General features: G+C 36.3%; 4 non-coding genes across 4 annotated transcripts; 1 reads left to right on the top strand and 3 right to left on the bottom strand.

Moving 5' to 3' along the window:
* Positions 1–7,283: 7,283 nt before the first annotated feature.
* LOC149188822 (U6 spliceosomal RNA) lies at positions 7,284–7,386 on the bottom strand. The gene has a single exon (XR_016256617.1). It is a non-coding gene; the product is annotated as a U6 spliceosomal RNA (small nuclear RNA).
* A 365-nt stretch (positions 7,387–7,751) lies between these two features.
* On the top strand, positions 7,752–7,823 carry TRNAG-UCC (transfer RNA glycine (anticodon UCC)). Its single transcript has one exon. It is a non-coding gene; the product is annotated as a tRNA-Gly (tRNA).
* A 274-nt stretch (positions 7,824–8,097) lies between these two features.
* Positions 8,098–8,170, bottom strand: TRNAE-CUC (transfer RNA glutamic acid (anticodon CUC)). Its single transcript has one exon. It is a non-coding gene; the product is annotated as a tRNA-Glu (tRNA).
* A 252-nt stretch (positions 8,171–8,422) lies between these two features.
* On the bottom strand, positions 8,423–8,494 carry TRNAQ-CUG (transfer RNA glutamine (anticodon CUG)). The gene has a single exon. It is a non-coding gene; the product is annotated as a tRNA-Gln (tRNA).
* Between the last annotated feature and the right edge of the window lie 632 nt (positions 8,495–9,126).

The raw sequence follows: 9,126 nt of genomic DNA, 5'->3' as shown, positions 1-9,126 counted from the left end.
GGTGAGAGAGGGCATCCCTACCTCAACCCTCTGGAACTTTGAAAGAACTCACTAGGTCTTCCATTTATCAATGGGGCTATCCAAGGTCCCATAATGTAAGCACTGATTACCTCGATGATTTCACTTGAGAAGCCAAATTTATTTAAGACAACAATGAGGTAGGGAAGACTTACCCAGTCAAAAGCATTGGCCATATCCAATTTTATGATGATTCCCTTTTCTTTTTTCAGCATGCTTGAGTGGAGAGCTTCCTGGACCACCAGAACATTGTCTATAATCTGTCTATTTGGTACAAAGCCTCCTTGATTTTTTGAAATAATCTCAGGGAGAACTTTCTTTATTCGGTTGGCTATTATCTTCGTTATTATTTTATAAGAAGAGTTGCACAAAGAAATTGGTCGAAATCTGCTAAAGGTGGAGGGTCTAGCATCCTTTGGGATTAATGCTAGATATGAGGATTTGGTGGAACCTCCCATTTTTTTTTTTAACACATTCCTTATCATTCTTACTAAATCCTTTTTTATTATCTGCCAGTGTTTCCTGTAGAATGCTATTGCGAAACCATCTTTATCCGGATGAAGGCTCCAAACAACTACCTCTATTTCTTCTTCTGCGATTTCTTGCATAATTTCCACATTTTTCCCATCACTTATATTTTTTGGTACATGCTGCAAAATGCTTTCATAATCTGTTATTTCTCCATTTGCTGTTAAGAGGTTTTTGAAATGTTTATGAGCCTCTTTTTTTAATTCAAGTGCTCCTCTAATTTCCTGTCCATCTACTTGGATTTTGTCAATTTGATTTCTGGCTCTTCTAATTTTCATTGTATTATTAAAAAAAGTTGTCTTTTCATCCCATGCTTTTAACCACAAGCTTCTTGACTTTAGTCTCGCCTCTTCCTCTTCTTTCTAATTCTCTCTATATATTTCCCAAAAGAGACCCTTTTCCTAGAGACGATCCTCTTTGTCCTCCTCCTCGTTTTCTTTTGCCTCTTGAAATTTTCCATCTTTTTTAATAGCTCGGATTTTCTTTTTTTGGCTTTATTTTCATTTTCTTTGGCCCATATTTTCAGTTCCTTTCTCAGATTTTTAAGTTTGGTTTCCCACACATAATAGGGAAACACCATGACTTTTTGAGACCATGCTTCCGCAATTGATTTTTTGAATTCTTTATTGTTGTTCCATATTGGACAATATATGAAAGGTAATGGACCTTGATTGTCCATCAGCCCCATAGTAATTACAACTGGCTTGTGGTTTGATGTCGTTGTATGAATGATTCTTGATCTTGCTGAATTGTAGTTGGAGATGATGTCGTCCTGAACCAAAATCCAATCTAATCTTTCCTTTATATTGTTGTTTCCTACCCTTTTGTTGTTCCACGTGTACTTACCATTGTTTGGAGGGATGTCTATTAGATTATTTTTTTCCATAATGGTTTCAATGGCATCCCTTGAGGGGTCTGCATGGTAAGTCCCTCCAAATTTCTCCTCTACATTTAGGACAAGATTGAGGTCCCCTCCCAAAATTATTTTTCTGTTATGAGTTTCATTTAAGGTCTCTTGAACTGTATTCCAGCATTGCTCTTTTTCCCTGAAGTGATTAGGAGCATATATGTTGACGATGCAAAATTGCTCATTGGTGGTTATCTCTTTAAGATCTGTTCTAATCCAATGTTTTTCCTTTTTTTGTTGTAGCAACTCCCACTTTCCTTTCATCCATAGTGTACAAATTCCCCCTGAGGCCCCTATGGCTTGTTGAGTTGTTCCTTCATAATTTTTTATATTTTTTTATCATTTTTTATGAGTCCTGGCAACTAGTTTTGGTCTCCTGGAGCATAAGGATATCTGGGTTTTCCTTTACTAAAATATCTTTTGTTGCGTTTGCTTTAAAAGTGTCCCCAAACCACGAAAATTCCAACAGACTACAATCATTATTTATTTGGTTGGTGAGTTGAGGGACCTCTCCCTCTTTGATGATTTTGGTTTTTCTCATTGTTCCCAGAGCTTTTCCCAAAAAAGGAATCCATGGGTTGTTGCGTTCCTAAAGCCATCTCTTTTTCTACCACTTCATCTCTAAGCTCTTTGTTAGATTTTATTCTTGCTTTCTTTTGGTGATCTAAGATCTGGAGAGATTCCTTAGATTGGTTCCTTGTCAAAATTCTATCCACTGATGAGGGAAGGGGGCTACGATGGGTAATAGGGATTGAGGGGTTGAGGGTATGGGATGGGGAGAGATGAGGGGGGGAGGTGGGGAATGAAGGAGGTATATTAGGATCATCAAGGGGTCCAAATGGGTTGGATTAATGAAGGATGAAGGGATTATGGGGGGATTGGTTGTGATGGGGGATGATGGACAAGGATCAAGGGGAACCTGTGGTTGGCTTGATGAAGAGAGGGATTGTTAGTTTGCTGATTTTTTATTTTTAACTTGTTCCCATTTTGCTTCAGACTCTTCTAGGTTTTCACTTTCTTGTTTTTTTGGACATCTATTTGTAAAATGACCATATTCATGACATACCTTACATTTTAATGGTATCTGCTCATAGTCCAACTATTGTATGTGCGTCCATTGATCTACTTTGATCTTTACTACCTCCGGAAGGCCTCTTCCTAGGTCCACTTTGACACAAATCCTTGCACATGCATGCATGTGCTCTTTTGGTTCACATATGTCAATATACTTCCCCACAACATTCCCGATGGCCTTGACAGATTCATCACCCAAGCAATGAAGAGGAAGGTGAGGAAGTCTTACCCATACCATCACAGCACTGGGAGCATTCATTTCAGGGTCGAAGTCAGGAGTCCATCTTTTTAGATACAACCCCACCATGTCCATGAGGTATGGGTCGTTTCTGAAGATTAAGTCTCGATCTTCCTTTGTTTCAAAGTGAAAGGTGTAATACCCTCTTCCACAAAATCTTATGGAGATTTTTCTGCTTAATGAAGAGGTTCGGTTCCTTTCAACCCATTTCTGAACCAAACGAGGGGATGGCCATAGTCCTATAAACTGGCCAACCAATCCCCTTTCTTCTAGAGACAACGCCGTCTGAAGAGGTAGAGACAAAGGGAGAGAGATCTCTGGGATATCTTCGAGTTTCTTCACAAACTTGGATATCGACAGTCTGGTTTTTGGAGGGCCAATGGTTGAGATCAAGGATGCAAAGGCATCTACATTTTCTTCTTGCTCAGTCTAACTTCCTAGAGGAGGATCTCCATCGTCCAGTGGCTCCGGTCGCTCCATGGACACATCAGAAGGCCATTGTTGGTTGATCTGAATGCAAGGCAGTTGAGGCCTTTGGGCGCACCAGGGGAGCTCACAGGAACGCATGCGCAGCAACAATTTTTTAATATGGGGAACTTTAAGTTAACTGCGGATTTCTGATGGGATCCGATGCATTAACGCTAGGATGAGCATGCATCTAGTGTTATAGCTTGATTAAATTCATGGGTTGTATTTTTTATTCATACGAATTGAGCTTAATAAGATTCATTTAGGTTTTAACACCCTTGTTTTCATCCCTTGACCTAGTATATTCCTCAAGACCCATTATTTATTCATAACTAACCTATATCATTTAGAGGTGATTGATTCCCTACAAAGGTGATATGTGATGATTTGAGGAGTTGTCGTCCATGATGCCTGAGCCGAAGAAGTAAGGCTTAGTGCGAGGGGTTCTTGTTAACCCTCCATTCCCTAGTTATAGTCAAGGACCCTAGACCCATCCATGATTCCTAATACCTTGCAATGGCATTTTTATTCTAGTTGAACGCCAAATACTCATTATAGAGGGCATGCCTCATAATTTCTAAGAAATCTCACTTCTATCAAAAATCAATGTAAATGCAAGGAAAGGAAGGAATTCTAAGACATATCGTGATCACTGGGGTGTCAACACAAACATCCTTCTTGACAAGTTATGATATTTCACGATTATTGAACAAGGTGTTCATGCAACCATGAATAGTTGCAACATGTTATCCCTGTCATTCAGTGGTCAGTCTTGCTTTTGCAAATGAAAATAAATTAGAAGCATTAACCAAAATAGAGCATCAATGCGTCTAAAAAATTGAATCACAAATCTAATTATGAGTTAATGGATTAGAACAAAATTTGGGTTATGAAATGAAGAATATCTAATTATAGTTCTGATGATAAATGAAAGGAAACGGAATAAAAAAAAAAATCTAGTTATAAATTATTAGTATGCAATTTAGATAAAGAGAAAAGGATCGATATGCGACTTAAGTATAAATTGAAAGAGTTACTCACATAATTTGTAAATGAGATACAAACCAAGCTACATTACAAAGCTAATGAAACAGGGGCAACATGGTTGAATTATCGGGCCCTTCTCAACCAACATCATGTTTCTTGAGAAGGATTAAACCAAAATCACCTCCTGAAAAAAAATCAACAATGGATTTTTATTAATCTATCTCAAAAATACATAAGAAAATGCAAAAGTTCCTAGTGATCAGATCAATCAAAATATATATTTAAAACATTATACTATAGTTACTTATGAGACTGATGGATCTTTACAATATGCAGGGGTCAAGTCATATAGTTTTTACATGGCGAATGTAACAAGCAGGTGTATTCCATGAATACCCTGTGTTTGGCATAGTAATTTTCAATACATATAAAAATAAATCATGTTGGGTAAACTTAGTGGATTCCCATGCAATTTTAGAATTTAACCCAAATTACACAAACTGCAAATCATTGGAGGCATGTGAATTTGTGTGAACTATTGCATAGGACCAATTACCTTATTTAAATGGTCCATATTGAGGTTTGTTGACTGTGATGTTTACTAGTGACTAATTTTTCCTTCAATAATCTTGGAGTTGATCCAATGAACACAAGAGCTTCCTAAAGGTGCCAGAAAGAAAACCCATGTTTTGTTTCTTACTTTGGAGGTCCACAACCATATCAACCATGGATGGGGATTATTGAATGTTGTGTGGGTTACAAGGCTTGGATTAAAATCGCCATTAGTGCTAAATAATATTAATTAATCCCTTTAAATCATTAAAACATTGGAAATAATAATAAATAGTTAACAAGTTACCTTGTATCGCTTTAGGTGCAATTTTTCCCATTAATGGCATGGAAAAGATTATAATATTTCAATAAGAGCAGAGTTTATAGGGTCAAAAGGGGGTTGATTAATAATGATGATAGCATCAATTTAGAGCACTCACAATAAAATCAATAATGTTGATAACAATGAAAAAAATGATCAATAACCATGAGAAAAACAACAACAATGAGTATTTTTCATCATTGTGATCACATTCTTCACTTTCGTTATTAGTCATTGATTTTTATCATTGTTATCATCATCATTGTTATGTGATTTATATGAGATAAATTCCATTACATTTAAATGCCAACCCGGGGCTTGTAAGCTTGCAAGATGCATGCACAGTATGTGTGGGATCAAAGCTCATGAATCATTCTAGTTGTAAAGAAAAGGAATCATTCTGTAATATAATCAAATATGAAGAAACTGATTCATGAAGGAAACCTAAGACGATCTCATTTTCTTCACATAACTGATAGTAAGTGTGACCAGAATTCAATTGCTCTAAATATCATGTCTAGATTGCTTATATATGCACGAATATGACTATAGTATGATCTTGTGTTCTATGCCATTTAGTGAATTTATAAACCATTTGTGTCCAAAGGAAATTAAATCTTTGATGAACAAACTAGATTCAAAAGTCAGTGACTAGTTCTTTGTTCTAGACCTCCTTATGAGGCATAGGAAGTAGTCTTTGACTTAACAACTTAAGTGTTCTTGCTATAAAAACGAGGTTAGATTTGAGCATTAGATAATTATAGATATTGTTCACAATCAACTGAAACATATCACTGAAATGTGAAATAAGGTATCGTTTAGGAAAAGTATAAAGGCCGTAATAAAATTGATTGCTAATTTCTTTACAGCTAACCTCCCAAAGGGATTTGAAGTACAATTTTTCACCTTGATTTTTCTTGTACATGTAGAAAGTGATTATTCATTTATCAAAATATGACTATAATAACTCTGAATTGCATTAAATTATAGTAGCACAAAAGAAAATGCAAGAGACAACATATCAAACCAACATGAAGACTATAAATAAATGGGTAAATATATGAAAAAGAAAGGAAAAATAAAATGCTACAATTTACCTAACTGTATAGCTACAAAGATAAAATCAAGTGCTACAATAAGATGATCTAAATGCTACAATATAAAACCCAAATCAAAATTGGAAACTAATTTAAGTAAAAAAATACAAAACAATGGGATGTTACTTGGGTCGAGGTTTCCTTCCTGACCTATGAAACGTGCTTGGAGGAAAATTAGATCAAGTCACAACCAATGAGAAATGTCTTTGGAAATCAACCAACCTCATATATTAAATATCATACCTCTAATTACAGAATAATAGAGCTCAATTCTTTGGACTAAAAGAGCATGTTGAATTCATTTCCCCAATCTTGGAATTGGGAAGAAATTACAAAATACCATTTACTCAATCTGAAAGAATATGAATCAATTAGGTATCTTTGAGAATAAATTACAACCTAATTTCTAACCATAAGCCAATTTTATTTTGCCTATTCTGCGAATATGAGCATAATTTGTATTTGCCTGTTTTTTTTAAATATGGGCACAACATGAAATCTAGGAAAACCTTAATTAAATAACCAACCATTAATCTCAAATCATGCCTTATTTTGTCAAATGGCCCTCACCTTACTCAATTTGGGGCATCCTACCAAGAAACCCATGTTCTATATCCTTTAAGATTCACCTTCATTCGCACATAAATCACCTTCAAAGATCATTTCTTGGAAATTGTTGCCAACTTTGACCATAACCATGAGTTGGAGGCTCATACATGCATCCTAGGTGCACTTTGAGTATCAAAAAATCATTATTATCGAGGGTACTAGCAAGAAAACCCCTATTCTAGCAAGGGTACTAGGAGTGATTAATTAATAAATAAAAGACGATAATAAAAAACGCTGTGATTAATTAAAATAAAAAAAGCTGTGATTAATTAATAAATAAAAGAGGATAATAAATAAAGAAATGCTGTGATTAATTAATAAATAAACGAGGATAATAAAAATAAAAATAAAAAGAAAAAGAAGCTGTGATTAATTAATAAATAAACGAGGATAATAAAAATAAAAAGAAGCTGTGATTAATTAAATTAATAAATAAACGAGGATAATAAAAATAAAAAGAAGCTGTGATTAATTAATCAATAAAAAAATTTGGACCATTTCTCGATTTGTGCGTGTCATCCTTGCGCAGGGGCCATGCTAATCTTCTCTGTATCGTTCCAATTTTATCGGATGTCTCCGAAGAGACACTAGAGACTGCACTCTACTTCATTATCCAAAGGCTAAATGTATTTCGCGTTACGCATGTGGGAATAAATTGCAACGTTCTGTATGTACGTGTCACCAATAACAAGAAGCCGATGCCGATGATGTTTGTGTCTAACTCCCAATCAATAATATTATTCATTCATTGGTTTGCGTGAGATTTGGGGTTTGAATCTGAGGGGGAATTTAGTATTATCATCAACTATGCGCTCTCACATTTACATTTTGTGGTTTGCAAGACGGTTACCATAATTGTTACAGCGAGAGCGTTTGCGGTCCAACGGTTACGGTTAGAGCTTCCTTCCTTCCTTGTGCGGAAGGTGAGCAGGCGCAGGTGTTTGCCGCAAAGCGTTTGTAGTCCAACGGTTAGGATAATTGCCTTCCAAGCAATAGACCCGGGTTCGACTCCCGGCAGACGCATCGGTCCTTGACCTTTTTTTAAATTTGTATTAGGTTGGATTCCAATACAAATACATACATACATTTAAATCCCAGAAGATCTCCGCTCCGCGATGTTACAATGAAAAAAGTAAAATCCGATTCCAGCTCTGTCCTCCCTCATACATACAAAAACGGTTTTGAAACCCCGTTGCCGCGATGAAAAAAGAACAATCCCATTCCAGCTCTGTCCTCCCTCATACAAAAACAAAAACATTAACATTTTTAAAACCCGCAATGTAAAATAAAATTAAAATTCCGTTGCCGGGACTCGAACCCGGGTCTCTCGGGTGAGAGCCGAGTATCCTAACCAGCTAGACTACAACGGAGCTGTGATCGCTTTGTGCATGGACGTTTCTGTGAAACCCAGAGCCACATCCATCACTCACTCTACTCTAATAATAGGTTGCCTCAATCTACCAAAAAGGAGAAGTATGGACTTATTTTATTTCATCATCCCACCGCACCGCACCGCACCGCATTAAAAGAAAAACAAACACAAAGTGCTCAAATCTTATTTCGCACCGCATTAAAAAAAAGAAAAAGAAAAACACAACCATTGGTTGTGAAACAGAGCAACGAGGTTCCACCGAGATTTGAACTCGGGTTACTGGATTCAGAGTCCAATGTCCTCACCACTAGACCATGGAACCACATGAAATGCCAAGCATAAATTATCCCAACAATTCCCCATACGAATTTTGCAATGAACAGAAATTGATATTGATGGCACCACTACTTCTCAGATTCACAAGCGTGCTTTGGCCACACATCTTACAAACTTAATTATTCCCATTCCCATTCCTATTCATGTGTCGCAAATTTTGAAAATCGTGTGGAACTAACCGTTGTAAAAATCCCACCATCTCTAACCCAAATGCGCTTTTGTCCAATGAGTGCCTCTCTCTCATATTAAGGTTTGGAACCTTCACCCAATAATAATGGTAATCGTAATCGTGCACAATAAATAACATAACTCAATATTGTCGCAAAATTTTGCCATTCGGGTTAGATTTCCATTTCGTTCATCAAAAATATACACACAAAAAAGGCTTTTTCCTCACTTCTATCTTTTCCATCTGATGTACTGTTTTCACCTTTGCTCTCGTGCTTTTATCTTTCGTTGTCACCTTGTTGATGGCCCTTTTACTAATAACTCCCATTTCCATGGAGTGCCTCTTTGAAGATGGTCTTCGTCAACAAAGCTCATGGATATCTTAAATAAGGTCACGCACCTACACCTTGGCTTTTCACTTTACTCAACTTGTCAACTATCAAACAATTA

The sequence above is a fragment of the Pinus tabuliformis genome, chromosome 3_1 (genome assembly GCF_031772625.1).
Source record: "Pinus tabuliformis cultivar Carrire ecotype Pingquan chromosome 3_1, CPIR1, whole genome shotgun sequence".
Classification (NCBI taxonomy): domain Eukaryota; kingdom Viridiplantae; phylum Streptophyta; class Pinopsida; order Pinales; family Pinaceae; genus Pinus; species Pinus tabuliformis.
The sequence above is the reverse complement of the archived record's forward strand: the minus strand, read 5'-3'. Positions and strand labels throughout refer to the sequence as shown.